This window comes from Rattus norvegicus, chromosome 8, assembly GCF_036323735.1.
Source record: "Rattus norvegicus strain BN/NHsdMcwi chromosome 8, GRCr8, whole genome shotgun sequence".
Taxonomy (NCBI): domain Eukaryota; kingdom Metazoa; phylum Chordata; class Mammalia; order Rodentia; family Muridae; genus Rattus; species Rattus norvegicus.
In genome coordinates this window covers 64,375,358-64,402,246 of record NC_086026.1, presented here as the reverse complement: position 1 = coordinate 64,402,246, position 26,889 = coordinate 64,375,358, and the positions used below count along the sequence as shown (strand labels likewise).

Genomic DNA, 26,889 nt, shown 5'->3' with positions numbered 1-26,889 from the left:
AGCTGGAAAGGTGGGAACCGGGTAGAGCGGTATCATTCAAAGTGTGATGTGCAGAGCTCGGTAGCTCTGCATGCTGCCACCAGCTCGTGACGGGATGTGAATGGAAATCAAAAATAGACACTTAGAACATAGTAAGTAGTCGGCCATTGTCAGACATCAAAGTACACGACCTCGTCAGCTGGTGTAGCTGGGTTCCATGTGGGAAGATTGTCTGATAACGCAGCAGAAATGATAGGCAAAGACTAAGGTCCGGCAGCAGAATGTAAGTGGGCACATGGCCCCTTCACGGAGAAAGTCATGCTAACGCACCCTCCACAAACACGTGGTGTGCTAGGGGACGTTGTAAAAGACCCATCCAGGCTGGCTCATGGGTGCAGTTGGAGACGTTTTCATGTGATGACATAGGAAGCTGACTGCTGTGCTTACACGCTGAAGTATGGTGGGTGACGAAGGGAACATTCTACTTAGAGTTGAATGGTAGCACAAAACCTTAGTGTTTCATCTGGCAATAAAACTTTCAGGCTGTGGACCGCCTTGCCTTTTGACTTAAGAGCGTGTGTATATATTGATCTTTGTGGGAGGAGAGAACAGAAGCTTGGAATACAGACCTTCTACCAGTTCAAACAGCATGCTCCATTAGTCCAGAGAAGTTGGTGCTAATCCTGACACGGCATGCCACATGCATACAAAGTTGACACCAAACACATATACACTTGATAGAACATATCCCATTTAAGAGCACCGGATCTCATATCCAAAGAGGAGGGGTCACACAGGAAATGGATAAATCTAGAAGTTCTGTGACTTAGTAGGAGGAACTGTTCGTTTCAGCTAATGACAGAGATTAAAGATGAACTTAGAAATTTAAAAGCGAATAGTCCAAGCTTTCTAAAATTGCTTAGGATACATCTTCCATGAATGGCTGTTTTAATTTGCTTTCTGATGCTGTGACAAACACCATGATCAAAAGCAGCTTGGGGAGGAGAGGGTTTATCTCCAGTAACAGTTTATAGTCAATCACTGAGGGAAGCTAAGGAAGGTATTCAGGGCAGGAACACAGAGGCAGAAGCTTACAGGCTAATACGATGGAGGTGCTTTCTCAACTGAAGTTCTCTTTCCTCACATACGTCTAGCTTGTGTCAAGTTGACCAAAAAAGCTAACCAGGGCAAGGTCAGCATACCTTCTTAACACAGAGTATAATTTTAAAAAATATTACATTTACCATCGATAGATAGATAGATTGATAGGTAGATAGATAGATAGATAGATAGATAGAGTCATCAATTCTGTCACGCCAACCTAGGTTAGATAATTAACAACGAAACATTGTTAAAATGTAAAGTATTAATACAGACATTGTTTTTTAAGGGCGGGTGCAAGCATTTAATATGGGCATCTGTAGAGTGTCAGGATGCTTTCGTAACTGTGGTGTTGGGTAAAGGTGACTGTGGAATGACAAGGTCTTAACTGTGAGGTCACAGCAAATCCCCACAGTCATTTCCATGTGCACTTTCACCGAGTAACATGACTGGCTTTGATAATTATATTCTATGCTATCTTTCTTCTGGTTATGCGTTCCAGGAAGTCTAGACGAGTAGGCCCGCCTCCAGGACAGAGGAGAGGAGGGAGAATGGGAGAAGACATAGAGACATCTAAGAGGATATAGAGACGGAAGATAAAAGCCACAGCCAGTGTCCCAAGGTGTTGAGTGTTTTGGAGGTAACAGGAAACTAGACCACCTGTCCGCAGTGCCAAACAAAGGACAGCTGGGGTTCTGGAATGCCCCTCTCCCCCGCCTTGGCCTTCAGGCAGGGTGGTAAAAGCTGCAGTGAAGTCCTAGGCAACGTGAACTAAGGGATGAAGAAAGAGGGACAGTGGCCAGAAGACAAGCCAAGGGGGTGTGGGGGCAGGGCTGTCAGCAAAAGGAGTGGCCTATACAGGCACAGAGGCCAAATGACTGAATGGGAGAGTCTGATCCATTCATGGGACACCTTACTTTGGGGCTTGAAGTTTTACTGTATCCTGGAACTAACCAACTATAAAATTCAAGCTACACAAGGAATAACTGAGAAAGACTTGACTACATCGCAAAGTCAGAGGAAAAGTCAAAGGGCAGAGCAATCGGGATGCTGTAACCATGGTGACTGTAGTGACTGTAGCACAGAGAGACAGGGCTACCCACTACCAGAAGCTCTTAATATGAAATGGCTCATTAATACTCCCAGTAATGCTTCAGAAGAGCTGTTACTGTTGCTCCAACTTTACATGTGAGTACATTGAGGCACAGAGAGGCCAGGGGAACAGCCTGTATCCACCCTGCTGTAACTGGGCTTGGCGTCTAGGCAGTCTAACTCCAGAATCTGTGACTGGGGTCAAGGAGCAAGGCTGAGGCTGAGAGTAAAGCTGACACTGGACGTCCTTACTGTTTCCTCAACAGAGAGCCCAAGGACCCAGAAACCATGGCTATTGCCCCTTTCAAATCAGTTGTGTTTCCATATTCTCTCTCTCTCTCTCTCTCTCTCTCTCTCTCTCTCTCTCTCTATTTCTCTCTCTCTCCCCCTCCCCCCTCTCTCTTTCCCCTCCCTCCTTACTTCCCTCCCACCTCCCTTCCCCATTCCCTCCCCCTTCCCTTCTAGGGTGTGTGTGAGTGTGTGTGTGTGTGTGTGTGTGTGTGTGTGTGTGTGTGTGTGTTTAAGCTGTAGGGCAACCTCCAGTGTTGTTCCTGAGGAGATGTCTTCTTCGGTTTTCTTGACCAGGTCTCATCTCAAACTGGCCTGGAGTTCACTGGGTAGCCTAGTTAGCCCTAGGAAACAACCTGTTTCTACTACCCCAGTTCTAGCCTCCCACCAAAGCCTTAGTTAGGGTTTCACTGCTGTGAACAGACATCATGACCAAGGCAACTCTTATAAAGGAAACCATTTAATTGGGGCTGGCTTACAGTTCAGAGGCTTAGTCCATTGTCATCTAGGCAGGAAGCATGGCAGCATGCAGGCAGACGTGGTGCGGGAAAGGTAGCCGAGTGTTCTACATCTGGACCAGCAGACAGCAGGAAGACTGACAGCCTGGCTTAAGAATCTAAAACCTCAGGGGTTGGGCATTTAGCTCAGTGGTAGAGCGCTTGCCTAGAAAGCGCAAGGCCCTGGGTTCGGTCCCCAGCTCCGGAAAAAAAAAAGAACCAAAAAAAAAAAAAAAGAATCTAAAACCTCAAAGCCCACACCTCCAGAAATGCCACTCCCCTATGAGTCTATGGGGCTATTTTCATTCAAACTGATATACCTGGTTTTGAAATTTTTAAAAATATTTATTTGTTTGTGTTTGTGTATGGGGGGTGCAAGCCAGGTCACTCATGTGAAAGTCAGGAGCTGGTTCTCTCCTTGTACCACGTAAGACACAGGGATCACACTCAGGTGGTTGGGTCTGGTGGCAAATGTCTTTCTTTACCTGCTGAGCCATCTTGCCCATCCACACTCGGCTTTTGTACATGGGTTCTGAACATCAAACTCAGTCCACAGACTCTCTCTCCAGCCCCTACTGAGGAACTTCAGTAATTGTTACTTTGTATCTTGGATTAGTTAATGAAGACCAGACTTCAGGGAAGACATGGGACAGAGACCTGGATTGGGATGGCAGGCTCCTTCCACAACCCTGATCAATTCACTGAACCAATTCAGGTGACAGACTCCCTCTGTGGCCCTGCTCAAGGCACCGAGTTAGTTCAGGTGGCAGCCATCTTGGCCTCCTGTGTCCCTGATCAAGCTGCAGAGCCAAAGGGAACTTTCAAAAGCATGCTATCTTGCCTAGCAGTTCCTTATCTTTCTTTGTGACCTGATTCAAAGTTGCTCTCTCCCGTTGCGGGCATCTTGATGATTGGTGATGGTATCACTTTGCTTTGAAGCTCTGGTGACACAGATTTTTCTTTTCTGGTTGTTCTGTTTGTAATTACCCCCCCCCTCGTTTTTTTTGTTTTCTTTTTTTTTGTGTGTTTGTTTGTTTTTGGAGACAGGGCTCTCTGTGAAGCTCTGGCTGACCTAGAACTTGCTCTATAAAGCAAGTTGACCTTGAACTCAGAGAGCCACCTGCCTCTTTTTTTTTTTTTTTTTTCCCGGAGCTGGGGACCGAACCCAGGGCCTTGTGCTTGCTAGGCAAGTGCTCTACCACTGAGCTAAATCCCCAACCCCCCACTGAGCTAAATCCCCAACCCCCATCTGCCTCTCAGATTCTGGGATTAACAGCAGGTATCACCACCACCCAGTAAAATGCTCATCTCTTAACTGAGATCTGTACTCAGGCCCTTATGCTAGCATAGCAAGTACTTACCCAATGAACCACGTTCCCAGCCCTTGAAGCATGCTGTTCTTGACCCAGACACATGTTTGCTGCTGAAACTAATAAATAGAAATCAAGAGTATACATGGAGGGACCCATGGCTCCAGCCGCATATGTAGCCTTTATCTGGCATCAGTGGAAAGGGAGCCCCTTGGTCCTGTAGAAGCTTGATGCCCCAGTATAGGGGGATGCTAGAGGGGTCAGGTGGGAATGGGTGAGTGGGTAGAGGAGCACCCTCATAGAGACAATGGGGAAGGGGAAGAGGGGGGATGGGATGGGAGGTTTGTGGAGGGTAACCGGGACGGGGCATATTATTTGAAATGTAAATGAATGAAATGATTTTAAAAAGCAGGGTGTTATGTCCACTTCATTTATCACTTTTGACAGCCGTGCTATAACGCAAACTGAGTACTGAGTTTAAGAGCCTCAGTAGTATAAGGGCTATGAGCTAAGATGAGAGCATGCAGAAGTACACTCCTCCAAACTCGAACACACAGATGTTCAGCTACAGCTCTAAGTACTTCCCTGTCACTAGCGTATGTGTCGTCAGGATGATAGTAATCTGCCTGGGGCCTTCTGAACCAGGAGTGCACTGGTTCTCCACACCTGCCTCAGCTAATAATCCCTGCCACACACTGAGAAACTAAGGCTGTAAGTGGTGTTATTTTACAGCCTGTGTTCGCCGAGCCTGTATCTGAACCCAGATCCTACGCCCTTGGTCATTATAGAATCCAGAGTCAGCTGTGCAAAATTAGGGTGCGTGTTTTCAACTACGTCTAAAGTAGGTGCCTGTGAGTTCGGAAGAATTCTATCTATATAATCCATTGAAATTAGATTAGATTGAGATGGACAACAACAACAAAACCCTAATGATCTCTGAAAAACATAAAACATAAGCCGCATGATGCCATTGCCTGAGACGAGGTAGCACGTGGCTTCCTTGTGAACGTCTTTTGCCGGCAGACTGTGAGCTAATACTCAGCCTGTAGCCAGCAGTGGCTGTTCCATGGGACACACACACACACACACACACACACACACACACACACACACACTGAAGGGGGTCACTGAACCAAAAAAAGGAATTGGAGTCACATGGAGTTGACCCAGCCTTGCCTCTTTTCCTACAGGCACCTCTTGGGTGATGAAACTAAGACAGGCCCAGGCTGCACATCTTCAGGGACTGCTGGCAGCTCCAGCCATCTGTGAGAGGGAAGAAGAGGATAACATCTGTTTAACCAGGAGACAGCCTGGGACATGGCTCGGGGGGTTGGGGGGGGCTGTGTGTACAGACGGCAAGCTCCTGCTCTGAGACCAGGAGGAGCTGTCCACGTTAGCAGTTGGATGGAGTCATATGGCCTGCTGCCTAGGGTGTCTTTAAAAACAATGGATAACCAGTTAAAAGCCAAGTGGACTCCTGCAGTGGTTGTGGACAGGCTGTGCTGTGCTGCCTCTGACCCATATCTGAGGACAATGCCGTAGGCCTGAAGGCCACCTTGGGGAATCTTTCCATACATGGACACACCAGGGCCTGCCTGCGGAAACTGATATAGAGGAGAGTTCTTTTGGCTTGGAGCATTGCCCTAGAGGCTGCCCTTAAAATTGTCTCTGAAAAGGAAGAGCTGTTGGTTTGGTTCAAGGTATGAAGAATGGGGGTTTGCTATGTTTAGAGCATGTAGAGAAAGACTTACTGGGAGAGAGCTAACCTAAGCCCTCAGACGTTGCTTGCTTTTACTGGTAGACCAGTTTCTGAATCAGCCATTCTCTAGCTGTGTGACTCTTACCCAGCACACTGTCATGTACGCCGGGTGCTTGGTAAATGGTTACCCCCGATAAACTTAACAGCATTTTGAGGTGACAAGTGCCACTTGGATTCACCTGAGTGACTGAGGTATTTGTGAAGACTGACTTGCTGTGTATCTATTTCCTACAGGTTCAAATTTCTCTCTTTGTTGCCCCTCCCTGGGACCTGGCCAATTGCTCAGTGAGCCCGGGGGACCCTCATCCTCCCTGTTCTTGTTTGGGTCTGTAGCAACTGTCCCATAGCTGAGCAGGACTATCACCAAAGTATCAATCGCTACAAGACTCCTGCCCTCACGATAATTACAGGAATACTGCTGGGATCACATGATTGAAGGAAAGGTAATGGGGCGAAACCCTTTCTGATGAATGACCACCCAGTCAGTTGCTCTTGCTTGGTGGTTCCGACTACAGCCAGCAGAGCTGTGGGGGGCATTCTGCAAACACGTCTTTGGTTTTACACAGGCAGGAACTTCTCCATTAAGGGAGACATCACCAGGGCACAAGATACAGGAACATTGACCTCTTGAAGTAGTGATAAGCTACTTTTCAAGGTGGCCACACCGGCTCATACCCAAACATCAGCGTGAGCAGCCTTGGGCTCTGCTCATTCTGAGGGTCACACAGCAATGAGAAAGAACCGGTATAGCGAGAAACATAGACCTTAGCAATGACAGTAAGTAAAAAAGGCAAACTCCCCACGGAAGAAAAGGACATCATCCTTCATAAAGCCCAGGAAACGGCTGGGGAGAGGGGATGCATGGATATAGTGTAGGGTTATACAAAGACAAAACAAATAAAACCAAAACCGTATCGTGAGGAGCTAGAGGAGGGAGCTTGGCTTGCCCAACCCACACAGCAGAGTACCCTGTAGTTCCACCTTTAGTGCTTATCATTCCTCTTGATGCAGAAGGCTTAATCAAAACACCCGAAAGATGGGAGCAACCTGGGTTCCCTCGATGGATGAATAGACAAAGGTATCGGTTCACACAATGGGATGTTAATATGTCCATAAAAGGGAAGAAGATTGTGACACATGCCACAACAGGGACAGACCTTGAGGAAACCACACTAAGTATCCTCACAAAAAGCCACATCCTGTATGATTCACCTTATCTGAGATGTTTAGTCAAACACAGAAAAACAGAGCGTCTGGCAGGTCAGGGGAGAGGGCTCTTGTAGGTAGTTCTGGTTTTGCATGATGAGGACCATTCTGGAAACTGTTTGCCTGGCGCTTTTAGTCTATTTTATACCATTGAACTGCACACATGAAAACGGTCATAACGGTATAACGGTATAACAGTGTCATGTATCTGTGTGCATGTTGTGGGAGGGATGACTGTATACGCACTTGCATGTGGAAGCCTGGGGCCAGGGTGGGGTATCTTTCTATATCATTCTTTACCTTTCTTTTTTGAGACAGGGTCTCTCATGGGACCTGACACTCATCAGTTTGTCTAGGCTGTCTGACCAATGAGCTTGAGGGGATCTGTCTGTCTTTGCCCTCACCCCACCTCAAGGCTGAGGTTACAGCCATGCATGGCTTTTTATACATGTTCTGAGTATCCAAATTCAGGCCCTAATGCCAGTCTGGCAGGTCCTGACTGAGTCATCTTCCTATCTCAGATTTTCAAATTATATCGAAATACCCAGGATGATCACTTTAAAAAAAACAAAACAAAACAGGAAGTTCATCCTGCCTCATAGTTCTGTAGATTTCAGTCAGGAAACCTCATGATAGTCAGGAAGCAAAAGAGACAGGGAGGAGAAACTAGGGTCCGTCCCCATATCTCCTTCAAGGACATAATTGCACTGACTAAACTTCCTTCCACTACCCTCCCCCATCTTCTCCACCTTAGAGTCCTGTGTCCCCCAAAAGCACCAAGGATGAGGGAACAGATCTTTAACATATTGGACTTTTGGGAAACATTCAGGCGTGTGAGCCTATGGTGGCCATTCTCATTCAAATCACCATAGAACATAATAAAATGCACCTATACGTACCAATAATGAGACTCTATCACGAACCAGGTAATGACATAAATCCAGTTCTCTATTAGTAAAGAGGAAAAAAAATATTCACTTTCAAAGATCTCTGCCAGAAATTATAAGCTATTTTAGAATTTTCAGTAAAGCTGAAAACATCATCTGTAATAACTTTTTTCCTCCTTGAAGCTCCGATGTAAAGAACTCTCCTGGGGCTGCAGCTCTTGCTTGGTGGCAGAGTACATGCTTAACTCGTTCAGTTCCCGGCACCAAGCAAACAAATACACAGCCCTTCCAAGAAACGCTGTGCACAGATCCTGAGCCAGGAACACTCCTGTTGCGAGTTCAGTGACATTTCTGGCACCTAGAAGACACAAACAAAATTTGCTCCCTCGTTTGGGAAGGAGGCAGCTCTGCTGGTAAAGCGCTCACCACAAAAACATGAACACCTGAGTTTGGGTCCCCTGCATCCACAAAGAAAGCTAGGCAAGGTAGTGCATGTCTGCAATGCCGGAGAAGTGGGGACAGGCATTCTCTCTAGAGCCGGCAGATATTTGGTGCATACCTTTAGCCTCCAAGCCTATGCCCATGGTAGGCATGGCTAATCAATCACAGAATAGTGCACCAGTCTTCCTTAGACTCCTTTCTAGCATGGTTCTCTGTGCAGCCATCCTATCAGAACACAAGATGAACCTTATTTGTACCCTCTATGTTTTAGTCAGGATTCTCTAGAACAGTAATTCTCAACCTGTGGGTCATGACCCCCTTGGGGGCTGCATATTAAATATCCTGCATATCAGTTATTTATGTTATGATTTACAATGGTAGCAAAATTACAGTTATCAAGTAGTAGCAAAATAGTTTTATGGGTGAGGGTCACATAGAATGAGGAAATGTATCAAAAGGTCACAGCATTAGGAAGGTTGAAACTGCTTTAGAGGACCAGACTATATATTATATTATATCTATATTATATTATATCTATATTATATATATATCATCTATTGTTGGGATCAAACAAATGAGACTTATCCTAAATACTGCCATTTTTGTTTTCAGACTCCATTTTGATCTTAAGATGAGATTCAAGTTCCCAGACTCTAGGGGACCTTTCCAGATGTCTATTCAGTTTCCTCCTTATTCTTCTTTTGTTCCCCAAAACATAATGGTTGTTCCTAACCACAAAAGAACAAATTATTCTGATTGGTGAAAAATTGTGACTATAATATGGCACAGATGTCTGTGGACTTCGAGCTTACAAACTCTGTAACGTCGTGACTCAGGGGGTCACAGTTCAGCTCCCAACTTTGTGCTATGGCCTGATCAACCAGTAGGGGCTTGAGTACATTTTTGTTAGCTACTTAAATACTTAGATGAACGTTTGAGATGCAGTCAGCTCCCGAGTCTGTGCTGTTGCCCATGACTGGTCAATCTTTTCTGCCTAGTTCAAGTAAAGATTTTGCTTTGCTGGACTCTTGTGCCTGGGTTGTTTTAGATTTTTAGACCCCAACAACACACACACACACACACACACACACACACACACACACACACCAAGAGGGGACTTATTAGAATGACTTGCAGGCTGTGTACTGGCTAGTCCAACAGTGCTGTGTCCTAACAGAAAGGCCAAGAATACAGTAGCTGTTCAGTCCACGAGGTTGGATGTCTCAGCTGGTCTTCAGTAGTCATTGGAATCATAAAGAGGTAAGTTCTAAAACCAGGAAGGAATGGCTCAGTGCAGGATAGATGAACTTGGATAGATGAACTTGCCAGCAAGGGCAAGAAGCTAGAAGGCAAATGAGTACCTATACCCTGTCCTTTATCCAGCTGCCATATGAGAGCCAGCATTTCTCTTCATGACTTTTAAGTGCCAGTTCCCTTGCGTCCACTCCTTTCTGTGTTCAGATAGAAACTGATCCAGGGACAATGCCCTGTGGTAGTTTCAGTGAGCTTTCTGGTACCTCCTTATAGGTTCCCTCCTTATAGGAAGTTATAGCTTATAATGATTTGACAGAATACTAATGTACCAATGGACTCCGTGGGTCAGCCTCTCCTCTGCAGTTCTAACAGAGACCGGATACTCTTACTATCACAGGAATGCCAGCCACACTGTCCCAGTGAGCAGAACTCAGCCTCCTCAGCGTAGCCTGTCTGTGAATGTATGCTTCCTGTCCTTCCGATTAGGACTGCTGCTAAGGCCTTCCATAGTGAAGGGACAAGCAACCATGAAACTCTTCTGACGCCTCTCTGTGGCCAGTTCTTTTCAGAATGTCCACCACCACCATCAGACCTGGGACAGGAGCCTCCCCAGGTCTCTTTGCCAACCTGAGCAGTTTTCATGTAATTGCCTAATCTGACTCCTCCCACCATCCCATCCGTGAATGGTCATGGCAGTATTCTTCAGGCAAACCTACAAACTCCAAGTTGTTGGACAAATGAAATGAGATAAAATTGCAGGAATCTGTAAGCTAGTTTGTGTGCAGTCGCTGTGGAGGCTGAAGGGTAGATCTGGTGCCTTCTGAGATTGCCTTTATTGAGGGTGCTAGCCAGAGCTGGGGATGGCCAACCACAACCTTTAGCGCCCCACACTAGCAGCCTTTTACCTCTGAATGGGCATGGGCTAATATCTTGTTCTTCCCTGAATAATGAGAAGATGCCTCACAACCTCTGCCGAGCTGCCTAGATTTGACCTGACATCAATGGGCCAGCCTCTCTTCCAAATAGAAGCAGCATTCCTCTCTTGAGAGCCCCTGAGGAAAGCTTGGGAGGAACTGGTCTGGCCTCATTCTTTGCACAGGAGGAAGTAGGGCTCAGGTAACACTGGCCGCAGCATTTAGGTAGTCAGAGACCTGGTGTTTGTCCAAGCTCTTCCTCAACACCCAGAACAGTCAGTGGGTCTTAATCACACGTCCCCGGGCCAGACAAAAACTACGGAACTTGAAGATACAACTTGAATGCTAGCCTATTGGGAACACGCTGCCACTGCTGACTTCAAAAAAAGGAGTGGGTTTACTGCTGGAGAACGGGAGGCCTGGAACAAACTTAGCCTGCTCTGTGATGACACTGTGCTGTTTATTGCCTGTGGGGATTTCCCCTTTCTGCCCTAAGAAATGAGGCAGGGGCTGGAGAAATGGTCAGAGGTTAAGAGAGCTGGCTGTTCTTCCAGAGGTCCTGAGTTCCAGCACCTACATGGCTTCTCACAACCATCTATAACTATAGTCCCACGGGATCGGATGCCTTCTGGTGTGCCTGACAAAATACATACACATAAAATAAATCATTTAAAAAAGAATTTGGTGATCACGCCCACTTGATGGATGGTAGAGACTTTGGAATAGTAGGTAGAATGTCTAATGTGGCCTTAGTAGATGCTGGCTGTACTATTCAACTGCAGGTTAGTCCTTGGGACTTGGGTATTTTTGCCTAACACTCTCTTAAATCACCCCCAGTCCAAAGAGTCAAGACACATCCATAGAAATCTGTAAGGACCTCCAATTTAGGTTTGAATTATATTTGGACACTTTCAGGAAGACCTCAGGTAAGTAAATACTTTTGAAGATAGGTGTGGGAGACATGATCTTATTTTACATGTATAAGTATTCTTGAGTGTGTGAGTGTGTGTGTGTGTGTGTGTGTGTGCGCGCGCGCACGCATGCGCACACACACACACACACACACACACACACACGTACATCACGTGTGTGCAGTGCCTGCAAAAGCCAGAAGGGTTGCAACTGGGGTTGCAGACGGTTGCTAGCCACCGTGCCTGTGCCTGTGCAACAGAAAGTACTCTAATATGTAAGCCATCCCTCTAGCCCAGACTCCTGATTTTTCTAACCCTCTTATAAGAATAAAATGTTCTTGAGCCACCAGACAGTAACTATTTTTATAAAATTACTCTCAGATAAGCTATTGCATCTAGCTCTCTGACTTATATCCCCCAGAAAAGAAAGATTTGTATTTTATTTTTGAAGAAAAATATTTTTTAAAATTGATTAGTGGTTTTTTTTTTTTTTTAATGTAGGAGTCATGTCAGAAGAGGGCATCGGACTCCTTTGTAGATAGTTGTGAGCCATCATGTGGTTGCTGGGAGTTGAACTCAGGAGCTCTGGAAGAGCAGCTGGTGTTCTTAACTGCTGAACCATCTCACCAGCCCCCAAAATACTTATCTCTAAAAGGTGTACGTACTGTTTCTATCTAGTACAGATTAGGGGGATCTAGGAAACGGCATGCTCTGAGCACTGTGGCTCTAAACAGCCACACTTTAAGCTGGGGCTCTTAGAGCAGGACAGGGATTTGTGACCTGAATGCCCAATGCACTCAATGATTACCTTATTTGTGAGTGGATACATTGTTTTGTTGTTTAAACTATTGTTAACTATACTGTAACAAATGTCCTCTACTTAGGTCTTCTCTGCTATATAACAACTGTTAGCTACTAGTTAGAGTTCATATAATCGACTATGTAACCAGTACAGGTTGTTACTGTTTACCTTTGTATAACAGGAGATGAGAGTTCTTTTGCCCAAGCCCTCTCAAACATCAGACTTGCTTTTCGGAGTGGGTTGAATAGGTTTGGCCCCCATAGACTCACGTGTTTGAACATGCTTGGCTCAGGGAGTGGCACTATTATGAGTTGCGGCCTTGTTGGAGGAAGTGTAGCCTTCTTAGAGGAAGTGTGTCACTGTGGAGGCAGGGCTCTGAGGTCTCATAGATATGCCTAAGTCTTGTCAGTGTGATCCAGCCTTCTGGTTGCCTTGCGGAACAAGAAGTAAAACTCTCAGCTCCTTCTTCAGTGCCATGCCTGCCTGGATGCTACCATGCTTCCTGTCTTGATGATGATGGACTAAAACTCTGAACCTCTAAGCCAGCGCCAATTAAATGTCCTTATAAGAGTTGCCTTGGTCATGGTGTCTCTTTTCAGCAATGGAAAACCTAAGATACTTTTTCTTTTTTATTACTAGTGAAATTGAATGCTATATGTATGTGTGTGTGTGTGTGTGTGTGTGTGTGTGTGTGTGTGTGCGTGTGTGTGCATGATGAGGTCAGAGGACAATCTTCAATGTCCATCCTCACCTTCTACTTTGAGACAGAACCTGCACGTTGTTTGCTGTCACGTAAGCAGACTCCCTGGCCTGTGAGTTCCCTGGCATTTGCTCTCTGCCCACAATCTTCCCTGGGCTCTGGGGTTGCGGACCCTTAGATTACATGTCTGGCTTTTCCTTGGCCCTGGGGATTTGAACTCAAGTACTCACACTTAAGTAACAAATGCTTCTACCCACTGAACCTCATTGCCTCATGTATGTGTGAGTATATGTGTGCATGTGAGTGTGTGTGAGTGTATGTGTGTGAATTTCTTCTTTGCTGAATTGTTTGTTCCTTTTCTTGATCCGTTTTCATTAATATACCCATCTTTCCCATTGGTTGATAAGTATTTTCATAGACTAGCCACACTGATATATTTCATTACATAAAAGTCAAAACTTCCATAAGTTTCCAAAACACCAGGAAAAAAAAAAAACAGGCAGGCGAGATGCTGAGAAAAACTAAGCTGGCAATAGTTTCACTTTCTTTATAATGCCCGTTTTCAGTATTTAGCTTAAAAATTCTCTTAGCCTCTCTAAGATCACATAAATACTTGTTTTCTCCCTGTGTTGATTGGTAGTGTTTTTATAGTTCTGTGTCAGCTAGACCCCTTAATTTGAGGTTTGCAGCTTAAGGCAATGATGATTCTAACTTGATTTCTTTCTAGGCAATTAAAAAAAATCACTTAAGTAGAACGTACTGAATAATTCTCCTCCTCTCAAGGATCTTTTGAGGGAATCTGCATGGCGTGTGTGAGTACATGTACATATGTGTTTGTGTGTGTAGTGGATGCCAGAGATCAACCTTGTGTATGTTGCTCCTTAGGTGCAGTCCATCTTGGACTTTGAGTCTCTCAGTGGCCAGGAGCTCACCAATTAGGCAAGTCTATGGCCAGGGAGCCCTAGGAGTATGCCAATTACAAGCATGTGCCACTCCAGCAGGCTTCTTATGTGTGCTCTGTGGGGTCTGACTCAGGCCCCTGTGTTGGGCAGCAAGCACTTTGCTGATTGACCTATCTTGCCCTCTTCTTGGGGTTTTTTGTTTTTGTTTGTTTGTTTGTTTTTTATCTCCACCCAAAATAGATTCTCCAGACTTGGGACTTGCTTCTGGACTTGCTACTCTTATCCTGTGATCTCTTCTGACTTCTGATGCTGTCCCTGTTTCAACAAGGTTCCCCAGTTCTCAGGAACCGTTTGCATACTTTTGGAAATCTCTGCTCGCATTCTTGCCTCCTGCACCAAACAGCAGATTCCTCCAGGGTAGGTCCTACCCCATTGCTCTCTGTGCTGAGAGAGCCCAGGGTAATGTAGCGGAGGTTAAGCACAGCAGCAAAGCAGTATGGGAATGAAGCAAGCCCAAACATGAAGGCTGACAGATTGAGCACAGTACAGGATGCCCAACTAAATTAGAATGGTGGATAAGCACCAAGTCATTTGGTAAATATTCGGGACACACTGGATCCTTAAGGTTAGCCAGGGGTCTCCACTAGAATGCTCAACCCCCTCTGCACCCCAAACCTGTTGGCCACAGACTCAAAGCTGACAAGTAATGGGTTTATTTTTACGTTTCCTCTTTCACATGCCCAATGCTACTGCTAATGTAGCTCAGTTCAAAATGCAGCAACTGAGATGAGGGTGTATGTGACCTTCCACACCGGCAGAGGCAGTGTGCAGGCCCTGGAGAAATGATTCATAGCCAATCAATCCCTGGGCTCCAGGAGCCTTGACTAGGGTTGAGCATGGCAGATGTTCTGCAGTCCTGCATCTGAGCCTGCGCGCTCTTTAGCTTTTCCCTCTCTTAGACAGGGAAAGTGGGACTCTGCTTCCAGCGTGTGACATCCACAGCTCCACTAGAGACTCTAGGCAGAGGAGAAGTGGCCCGACGGTTTGAAGTTACATTTGCACACGTGACACAAGCCTGTGCACTTGCTGCAAATGGCTCCTGGTTTGCACCTTGCGTACCTCCAAGCTGCAGGGCTGTGATAGTGGATGAAATACAGACACTTGTCTATGGGGAAATTTAAGTGAAAAAAAAATATAAGGAGGTGTGAGAGCAGACATGAATCACTCCCTCCCAACAGATAGCCAGGCTCCTCTCCTGAGAGGGTCCTCTGTGTCGTCCTACTGAAGGCCGCTAGAAAGGTGTCCATGCTGTGTCTAGAGCAATCTTGCCCAGGATTGTAGTTTTAACTGAGTCTATGTCCTAACTAAGATTGTCAGAGGCCTAAGACTCTGAAACTAACTGCTTCTTCCTCCTAAATCATTTAAACTAAAAACAAAATTCAATAAAATATGAGATCAGCAAGATGTCTCCATGGGTAAAGGTAACCTCTGGCAAGCCTGATGACCTGAGTTCAATCCTCAGGACCTATGTGGTATGTTGCAGGATATTTGATCACACTCCGAACCCCAAGATTGTGTTACTTACTGGAAAAAAACCTTGTGGTGTGGTTCACTAGCACACACCTTTAATCCAAGAGCTAAATGAAGTCAACCCTAGGTCGAGAGGCAGAACAAGCAACCAACGGACAGGAAGTGAACACAAGTAAACAGAAAGGGAGGTTTCTGAGCTGAAGGGGATTTGAGAGAGCTTGGAGAAGGAGAAAGAGCTTTTTCCTTCTGGGACATCGGTGGAGTAGGAGGGCACACTGGGAGCTTTCTCTGCCTCTCTGAGGTAGCAGGCTTTCTTCTGTCTCCTGAGTCTTCACTTGGTAAAATCGAATGTCTGGGGCAGAATGAAAAGACAACAGGGCAGAATGAAAGAACTGGCCCCTCCTCCTGTACCTTGTCTTCTGACCTCCACACACACTGCCTTCTGACCTCCACACACTGACCTCTGACCTCCACACACACTGACCTCTGACCTCCACACACACTGACCTCTGACTTCCACACACTGTCATATGACCTCCACACACACTGTCCTCTGACCTCTACACACATGCCCTGTCTTGCATACTCACCTCCTCACACAAAATAAGTAAGTTAAAACGGTGACCAAAAAGGTTACATAAAGTTAAACTTGAACAAAATGATGCAAAACCCTACAGGGCAGCTAGGAGTAAAATCGCCTATTTCTAGATTTCCCCTTAGTGCATTTGTGCGCTTGCCCACAGACTAAGGTGCCATGCGTTGTTTGGTACCACATGTGTGCAGCCTTCTCTGCCTGCTGGCTACGTGGCAGGGTGTGATGATGGAAGTTCCAGCTACCTACAGCTCTCCCCACCTCAATTCCATGCTGTCAGAACGACAGCATCAGTTCTTTCTGGGCATGATTTGTATGCATGTGTGCATACATGTGATATACGTGTGCAGTCTGGGCATGATTTAGGTGTGAGCACATGCATGTGGTACACCTGGGCAAGGGTATATGTAAGAGCCTGCAAGTGTGTGTTTGGAAGTCAGAGGATGCCATTGTGTGTCGTGCTCCACCGTGTTCTGTATGCTTCCCTGATACCCCAGTGCTATGTCTGTCCATGCCAGCATTAGTGTGGCGATTGTTGCAATGCCTGGCTTTCCTCCTGTGGTTGCTGGGATCTGAACTCAGGGTCTCATGTTTGTCTGAGTGCTTTTACCCACCGAACCCAGCTCAACTTCTGGGTATCGTTTAAATTAAACTTTGTGTTTGGTGCAGGGAAAACAATCCTCAGATGAGCCTTGTCACCATCCAGTGGCACTCAGAAGAGTCACCTCTGGCTAAAGGCAAGTACACCGGGGAGAGCACCCTCCATTAGAAGCAGGAAGCTGGTCAGTTTCAGCCTGTCCGTTAGGAAAGGGACCTTGGTTTGTTCAGTTTTCAGGAAGGAAAGCACTTGGTGCAATGACTTGTCTACCGAGAGAATTGAGTAAGGTGCTTAGGGCATGGACTGAGAATGGTGTGCATGTTAAGGCTGCCCAGGCTGGGCTACTCTGCTGCCTCAGGTCCTGCCCTCAGGAACTCTGGGGAAGCTAGCAGGGAATCTATTGGGTTCTGGGCTTCTGGGAAAACACCTATAGTTTCTGAGTATACAACTAAAAATGTCTCATTTGAAGACCCAGAGTCTAGGAAAATAGCAATTGATCAAATCTACCCAAAATACCACTAAAGCTCCCTGTGATGGAGAAGTTCTTGATGGCAGAATCGTACCCACAGAGGTGACTGGCGTGGATCCCTATTGCTCCAAGCAGGCAGCATGTGAATATACAGCGTTTACCTAAGGCAAACCTTTTCCTGTTACCTCCAGGCCACCATCCCTGCCTCCCCCCCCTCCCAGAGCTCTGTCCTGTGAATTAGTGCAAGCAAAAACCATATCTATCTTAAGGAGCCCTACATGGGCATTTAGACTGAAATTCACACCACGCCATGGAATTGGAAAGGCAAGTAAGATTTCAAGATCCTTGTCACCTTCTCTCCTCCCATTCTCTCCTAGAAACCTAACTTGGAAGAAAGGGGAATTTGAGATGATTCTTACTAAGGTGAAATGACTCCCACAATGTAATGGTTATTATCAAAGCAAAAATCCAAAAGCAGTTTGGGAGACAGGTTTCCAGGCAGGATAAATCTAAGTAAGGAAGCCCCCTATGGATATGAAAATCCAGTCATTTTGTAAAGAACATCCTGAGAAATGGCCAGCCCAGCAGTCTCTTGTCTGCACCACCCAAGAACCTCGAGGCCCCGAGACCTGTTCTGACAAATTTTATCAGCAATTATCGAAGTCTGCATTCATTTAAGAGTCTGCAGGTCATCTAAGAGATTTTTCTATATTAACAATCCCATGTCAAAGGAAGGAGATTGTCTTTATTCAGAACTCAGCCTCACATGGGCCAATAATAGATCTTTGTGGGCTTTTGTAATTTTGAAATATTGCTCAAATCAGAGCAGTTTCACAAAAACTCCCGAGTTCAAATTCCAGCAGAGAGAAAGAGAGAAGGAGAGAGAGAGGGAGGGAGGGAGGAGAGAGAGAGGGAGAAGGAGAGAGAGAGAGAGAGAGAGAGAGAGAGAGAGAGAGAGAGAACTTAGTAGCCTACTCTGCTCTCCTGCTGGCTTTCTTCCACTTCTAATATCTTTGTGAAGGATGGAGAGGCAAATTGGAGGCAGCTAGCTGCTTGTAAGCTGCAGCAGGGGCATCAAAGCCCTGTGCATTAAGTAGACTTCTTTTCCCTTCTGGAAAATTGTAGAACACGAATACAAGTGGGTAAAAAGAGCTTGGTTTTCTTGGCTTCAGTTGGGTCTTCATCGCAGGTTTCAGCTCACTCCAAAGCCTGAACTTGACCCCTTCTCAAGGTCAGCCAAAACCACCGCTTGTGGCAGGACAGGCGATTCCCAGATATGTCCTGCAGATGGCACTAGAACAATGTGGAAGCTCTCTAGTCAAAGCCCTCAAGGAAGGACAGAGAAGGGAGGCAGAGGGAGCAGGGCGGGGCCAGTGAGGCAGGGCAGAGGCAGGGCTTAGACCAGGCCCCGGTCCTGTTCACCTCTTGGCTAGGCGGATGCCTGCTTGCAGAAAACAGACTGTAAGTCTATACCCATTCAAAAACCTGGGTCCTTAGGCCAGTTTCATCTGTGGAAGACGATCATGTGACAAGCGCTCAAACCTGTAAACTTCAGTGAGTGGAAAGGGGCACTACTAATTCCAGAACAATAGGTGTAAATGTATGTGCACTTATCATTGGAATATATGCTCACCAACCCTCCAGTCATCTTTGTTTCTCCTTTATGAACATCCAATGTTCTGTCCCAAGCATCACTGTCTTCAAAGGTGACCTACCTGCAGCTTCTAGGGTCTAACCACCCTTCCAAGGTCTACTTTTAGCTTCTAGTTAGAACACCACCCCTTGATTATGATTGCCGGTGAGTTAGGAAATAGAGACATCAGGCTGGAATGTTGACTTTATCTCAATTTCTGCCTCTTCTGACCCTCCTTACTAAATTTACTTCTGTAATTTTGTTCTGAGTGCCATCATCATCTCTGAATTTAAGCATACTGGCCTAATGAATTGAAAACACACAAATCCCATTAGGAACGATTCTTAAATTTCCAAGAGTGTCCCATTCTCCATTCAACCCCGAATTAGCAAGCCATTTATCCCTTGTTTCTGAACCCTCTTCAGTTAATAACCCACAAACATCCATCCACAGCAGAATGGCTCCTCAAACATTCCTCATTTCCACTTTTAGATGTTTCGTTGCTATTCAAACAAGGGATTTATCTGTGGGAGTCTTTAGTTGAGCATCCTGTCCTGATACTTGCTTTCACAGCTGAATTGTCCTATATAATGGTCTCCCTGGCAGTCATACATTGCTACAAATGGCCTTGGGTTTCTGTCCTAACATAAATCTAAGTCAGAAGCGTGAGTTTATCTCACAGTTATGAGAGGCTTCAAAATGACTAAAACCCTTCTCATCTGAAAAGGACCCTAAGGGTCACTACCTTGTGACAAACAAGAAATTGGGCTGTAAACATTTGAAATCTAAGGAAAGGCCAAGTTCAGAGACAAGGTTTTTCTTTTTGTTCTTTGGTGTTTGTTGTTTGAGACCGGATAGTGCTAAGTAGTCCAAGCAGGAATCTAATTTATAGCTCAAGTGAGCCTCAAAATTAAAGACCTTCCTTCTTCAGTCACCGATGGGCTAGAGCACAGGAATGTTCCGCTACACTGTTGCCTTTTCTTTCCAGTAATGTATCTCTTCTGCCATTTCAATGTTTGTATTGTCTGAAAACCGCATTCAAATGTAATCTCTATGCGATGAAATTAGGAGACAAATCCTTTAGATCCTAAAGACTTTAGGCCCTAAAGTTTAGGAGATGCTCACATTACTAAGGGTAGGAGAGAGAGGTAGTTAGGGTTAGGGGCCTGGTTCAGGTCCTTGGCTGGAAGCTAGAAAGGGCCTATCCTGGATGGAGGCTAGAAATGCCAGAAGGGCTTGAGGGCTCCTGTCCTAGGTCTGATCCCTTACTGATTTTAGGGCCTCTGTCCTTGAGGAAAGAACGTTACAAACACCATCAGCCTTGGGGGCCATTGAGGACGGACCCAGCCTTGTGCCTTCCAGGTAACTCTGGGAAGGAAAGCTCCTTTCAGGAACCCTCCGCACAAGCACCAAGTGAATGCGTAGTAGTATCCAGACCTAGCTGAGACTCATGAGGGTAAAGAATAAAGTCTCAGTTCTGCCCTTGGCCCTGGGTGGTGACCTGCCATTCTAAGTTACACAGGCAATGCATACTACGGTCTCCTCCTTCTAAGAGTTAATCCACCTGTCCCTGTCAATCACCTGGCCCCCTAAAATTGAAAGCTGATTCACCAAAAGACATATTAAGGATATGGGAGGAATAATCACCCCCTTAACCAGCTCATGGACTCACCCTCCCTAGAACACTGGTTCCAATGGTTTCCACTGGTCTCTGAAGGCAGCAGGTACACATGGAATACATACATGCACACAGGTTGACACATAACATGGAATAAAACATCGCCACCAGTGTGGTCACCTGCCAGGCATCCTCATGTGGCACTGTGGCATCTGCTCACCTTTCTCACTTCTCAGAAAACTGTGATTTCCTTTCCTATCATTTTCCTTTGGATAATGGCCAAACCCCTAAGAATGCTTTCCATGACACTGGGGAAGCTCCCCACCCTCTGGCCAAGTTGCTGCTCCCCTAGCACTCGCTCGCTTGCTGACCTCTGTGGCTGAAGCTGGTTGTTTTCTTGGGCCATGGCTTAGCTGTGGATTAGCTTCAGCCCCCTGAACAGCCATTCCTCACCTGCTTCTATGTCAGAGCAAACATGCCGTCACCAATAGATAAAAACCTTTTGGAGTCTATAAGCTTAGACAACACTAACTCCCGAGAATCCAAAAGCTAAAAAATGCTATCATATAGCATCTGAGGGCCACAGACCAGACTTTCCCCATCTTGCTATGACCACCTCTCTGATGTAGCCACCTCGACACATTTTAAACTTGCCTTGATTTCTGACTTTCTCTGTTGTTCTATATGAAACCACTTCTGCACGGGAACTTGGGCCCCCAGGGTGAGTTTGTTCCATGATTCCTGGGCTACAGTCACTCAACTTCAACTCCAGAATACACTGTCTCTCATTCCCTTTGAGGCGAGAGCTGTATTTTTTTTTTTTTTTTTTTTTTGCATCAATAAGCCCGAGAACCCAAACTGCCCAAATCTTAGATAAGATCCCGCCTCCTGCCTTTGTGGTTCTTCCTTGTATGGGTGCCAGAATTTAAACACTCCTGTGCATTGTGACATCAGAATAGAGATGCCTATCATCTAGGTAATGTGTTATTTACTTACTCATCATGTGTGCACGTGTGTACTCATGTGCGCATGCATGTGTGCATGTGAGGGTAAGTGTGGCAGTTAGAGGACAGAGGTAGGAATCAGTTCTTTCCTTCCCCCCATGTGAGTCCCCAAGATCAAACTCTAGGCATCAGTTTTGGCAGCAGAAGCCCTGCCTGCCAAGGCAATGCACCGGGTGGAGGCTCACACCAGAAACGTTGAAATAACTGTAGAAAATGCTTGCATGGCAGTCGTTGTGGTTCCTGGTGTTTTATACACATGCTTGTTATTTAATCCCTTCAACAGTTCTTCGATACCACTATCAGCAGCACGGTTCCTCAGGCAGGGAAATCAAGGCACAGAGAGGGTAACTTGCCACAGTAGTGAAGCCGGGATTTGAATTTGTGCCCCTCACCACCTCACCGCATTGCATTGGGGATAGTTCGAGTATTTTCTTCTATTAGCCTGGGAGCATTTTGTGCATAATTCAGATCTTATAAATTCGCTTCAAAGAAGGCAACTAAATCAGGATGGGGGAATCTAATGTGTGGCATTCATGAATAAATTATAGGGCTCTTTGGGTTTTAAATAAAAATGATTTGCTTATCCTGGGACTGCAATCAGACAAGACTATAATGTGCCAAGCTGCATTTCACTCTCCTTTATGAGGAGTGGGGCTCAGCCCTGGGGATAAGCCACATCACCCTCTCCATGCCCTTTTGTGGAGCAACAGGAGAGTTTGTGGAATCCTAGTTTGTTGAGAAAGAGAAGATGCTGCTTTGGGCTTTGTGCCTTTTCCCACTCGGCTCCATGTTCCTTCTCTTCACATGCAAGAACACCCAGCACAGAGGTTTCTTCCTCTTTAATAGCCTCCCTGAGATACAGACACACACACTAACAGGACTCAGACAATGCTGTGACACACACACATTGACACCAACACCAGCCACATACCTCACGTCCATCTTCTCAGGATGCAGGGCCCCCTCCAGGAATGGAAACAGATGGGTCAAATGTCACTCATGCAACCTTCCCAAACCTCAGTTTCCTCATCTATGAAATGGGAGTTAGCCACAGCGTCCCTAGCAGGTCAGTTACAGATGCTTCGATGACGTGGAAAGGAGAGCGAAGCAATGGTGTGGTGTATAATAAAACACACATCATTGCTTTTGAAAAGGCCTGGCCTTTGTTCTCAGTTCCTGGGAGACAGTCTCCAGGATGTGACACCTCATTGGAGCATTTGCCAAGGACCAGCCTCAGGAGAGGGGTTCCTGAGGAAGGGGTGACTGGGAGTGGCAAAACAAACAACTAGGAATCAAATCATGGGTTACAAGCTGACAGGCCTATGTTCTGTTTGAGATGGCTCCCTAGAGAGCTCTTGCCCCTGTAGTCTGCTTGAGACAGCTCTCTCTCTCTCTCTCTCTCTCTCTCTCTCTCTCTCTCTCTCTCTCTCTCTTTTTGCTTGAGACATGTCTAAATGTTCTCTGGATAGTTCATGGGTTTTCTAACCATGAACAGAGTCAGAAAAGCTGCTATAAAAATTCTTGGTTTTTCCGACCAAGTCAGAAATCAATCCTGTTTTAAAATTTCTAAAAGTAGTTCTTGGGTTTTTTGATCAAAATCAGAAAGCCAGAAAAAATTCTAAAGGAACTGTGTTTTCTTTCTACATAGTTCTTGGGATTTCCAACTGAAAGGACAACATAAACCCTATGTGTGTCCATTTAAGGACCAGACGGGATACAAAGAGGGGCCATAGGCACCAGCTCTAGGAACAGACCTTACGTCCCAGAAACTAGGCCATAAGACACAAGCTCCAGGGACAGACTATAAAATCCAGAACAAGATCACAAATATCCCTTCCAAAGAACAGCCTTGGGATAATAACCACAAAAATGGGGAAATACCTTATCTCAGGATGAGCCATCTGTGCTGGGCAGCCCTATTTCATCCTTCGGTTAAACATTCATGACATGGGAATGCAGGCCACTGACTTCCTGTGACCCACTAACACCCACCGATGCAATTTTAGATTACCTAATCCTTCTAGAGAGTTCCCCCGGTGCCCTGTAAGAAGGCCCGCATGCCTTTGTCTGTGGTTGCCATTTTAGAGAATTGTTGACCCCTGAATGCTGGATGCTTCTGCAGAGTAAATGTTGTTTGTCTTCGTATGCTCTCTGAGGTTAGGGTCTTCCTTCAGTGATTTTTGGACCCTTATACAACCAAGGTCAGAAATCCTGTTAGGAAAAAATCTTGAAGAGTGGTGCCCGCTCTCCAGAGATCTCCAGACAGCTCAGCTCTAGACAACTAGAAAAAATTCTAAAGAAACTGTCATCTCTGCTAGCTCATCCCATACAGACCAGAAGCCCAGGTTTTATTTATGTATTAGTTCAGTCGCTGTTTTGCTTCCTGTTCATGGTTGGAGATGTGAGCTCTCAGCTGCTGTTCTACGGTCATGAACTCTGACCTTCTGGAAACATGAGACCCAAGGTGTCTTGGCCATGGTGTTTTATCACAGCAACAGGAAATCAACTAACGCACTCGAACTTACTGTGCAGCCCGGGATGACCTTGGATTTCTGGTCCTCCTGCCTCCACCTTCCTCGGGCTAGCGTTACAGTTGTACATCACTAATTTCCAATGGTGCTAGGGATCAAATCCAGGGCCTAATGCACATTAGGGGAGCACTTTGCTAATTGAGCTCCAGGAGCCTAGCGCATAATTGCAGTAGATAGCAGCTTGCTTTTCAGTCCCCCCTTTACTTTGAAAGACTTCTCTGGAGCTTTCGAATGATGGAGACATCGCTCCCATTGACCCTCCAGGTTCATTATCTCCAAAGGCCATTAAGACCATTCCTCTGCCTCCTGTGCCATTCCTTCTGGCAATGCCAAATCCATCTTTCCAGGCCATTTCCCGTCTCTCCGGGGAACCTCTGCTCTGGTTCTGTTGCTATCTGATTGATTGTCTCTCCCAGGCCTTGATGATGCCCTTCTGAGGTCTTCCTCTCTCCTTCTTGTGCCTGTACAGACTTCTTTTCTAAAAGTTCCCTACAGGAAACTCCCCTGACTGTGGCCCCGCAGGTGGGTCCTGCCCTCTGGTCTTTCTCCCGTAGCATTTATTACCTGTTGTTTCCTCATCCGTGTACCCAGTCAAGTTGTTAGGTGCCCTGGTGAGCTGTGTGTGCAGAGGAGCAGCATGGATGGAGGGTAAGAGAAGCTCTTATCTTGGGAGACCTAGCACCAAATCCACATCTCCGGTATGTTAGTCAGCCTCAACTGCCATAGCAAAATATCACACGGTGTGTGACTTAAACATCACAAACTTATTTTCTCACAGTCTGAAACATGGGAAGTCTACGAACGAGGCACCAAGGTGTCTGGTGAGAGACCTCTGAATACAGACAGCTGCCTCCTCACCACCATCATGCCTCTCAGATTAGGGTCCACCCTTACAACTGTCAAGTAGTCTTCATTCTCTCCTAAAGACACTGTTTCAAAATGCAGTCACATAAGATGTGACTTAAACATTAGGATTCAGGGGGGAGACACAATTCGGTCTACAGGATTTGGGATATTTGAACTCCTAGGAAAGTCATAGAATGAGCACCAAGACGGAGGTGGGGAACCCTTCTGGGAATTGGGGTACTTGGCTGGATTTGACTGGGCCCAGGCGTTCCCAGTGGGCAGTGTTGCCAGATTCTGAGCCTCTATCAAGGAACTGAAATAAAAGGGCATACAGATTCATAAAAGAAGCATAGCAACAGGAGAGATCAGAACTCATGAGCGAAGACACACAGGGCTCTCTCACTCTCCTTTGGGACTCCTGTTGGAGGTCTCAAGAGAAAGAGTGCCCTGGTGTCTAAGGGGGCACAGTAAGGGAAGCTTTCTGTTCTCATTGCTCGTCTTTGTTATAATGTCCTGTCTCACACGCACACATAATTAGCATACACCTAAGATGGTAAAATTCCTAAACATTGACTTGAGCCCTATCTTAAAAAACTAGGTGAAAGGGAAAGACACCAAATACTGACCTCTGGCCTCTACGCTTCCAAGTGCCCATGGAGCTCTGGGCACGTGGACAGCAAGCATAGACAGCAGAAAGCCTAGTTGGCTGAGCAGCCTCAGGCAGCTTAGCTCTCAGGCTGCTACCACAGGTCACCACGGATACGTGGGTGTAAACCACAGACACTGACTTCCCGAGGCCAGGCTACAACACGGTCAAGTTCTGATGGACGTTGTTCCTGGTTCCCTTGCAGAAATGTTGTCTTGGAAGCTCTCATGTCTTTTCTTCTTAGTACACTAATCCTTCATGAAAAATGCAGAAACCAGCCTTGTAGCCCCTGGATTCAGTGAGGCCCCTAAGGAAACCGAAACTCTACAGCCTGGTTTTCAAACCCTTCCCACTTACTCCGCATTGCCTTCCAGCTCTCTATTTCTCCACCAAGAAAGCAGAAGGAGGCACCTGAACTGACCGGAGTTGTCCAGTTCTGAGGGTGGGATTCAGTTCTGGGTCTTGCCGGCTCCATCCTTTAGTGGTTGTGATTAGCTCTCAGGCTTGACCTTGACCTTGAACACTCTAAGTGTTGAAGATACTTTTGTACCTCCTCCCAGGGAGATATTTCAAATGAAAGCGTAGCTGCAATTCTGCAAAACATTTATATTTATGCTTATAAAGACATTGGTATTTTCTCCTGAAATTTTCTACTTACAAGTGTCTGAATAAATATTTGGAGACAGATTTTTTTTTTATTTTTTATTTATTTATTTATTTTTTTTTTGTGGAACCAAATACCTACTGCTGAACTCATCTAGAATCTCAAAAAAAAAAAAAAAGTATTATAGTTACCCTACTACCCATTCAGTGGGCCATCCCACTCTGTGAACATTTGGGACTGTCATGCGCACCAAGGGAAGGGTAGCACTACTGGACCTTCTAACAGCTTTAACTCGGACAGGGGTCGGGGTGGGAGTGGGGGGCACAGATTCCGTGCTATTATATATATTTTTTTTGGTTCTTTTTTTTTCGGAGCTGGGGACCGAACCCAGGGCCTGCGCTTCCTAGGTAAGCGCTCTACCACTGAGCTAAATCCCCAGCCCCCCCCCCCGTGCTATTATATTATCCATCACTTGCACCCCCACGACACCCTAACTGCCTAACAGGTTCACTCACAGAGGCTCTACCATTGCATCTGGGGCTCACCAGGCCAGTTCACTGAGGGTTCACTACTCAGACCTCATTGTGTGCTGGAGCTGAACTGAGATCGGGGAAGACCCAGCCGAACACAGCCATCCCTGGCTTGGACCCAGAGCGGCAGAAAAACAACTCTGGTCGGCACTGTCCCTACTGCCTGGGCTGCTGGCACCCAGGAGCTTAGAGATTATGGGGCTGGTTTGTCACTCCAAGATCCTCCAAGAGTGCTCTCTGGGAGG

General features: G+C 46.1%; 1 long non-coding RNA gene across 1 annotated transcript in view; it reads right to left on the bottom strand.

Annotated features, from left to right (window-relative positions):
* Positions 1 to 8,344: 8,344 nt before the first annotated feature.
* The window catches only part of LOC120094166 (uncharacterized), an 84,946-nt gene continuing 66,401 nt past the window's right edge, over positions 8,345 to 26,889 (bottom strand). The window contains exon 5 of the long non-coding RNA XR_005488202.2: positions 8,345 to 8,477. This is a non-coding gene — a long non-coding RNA (uncharacterized LOC120094166). The remainder of the gene's footprint in view (positions 8,478 to 26,889) is intronic.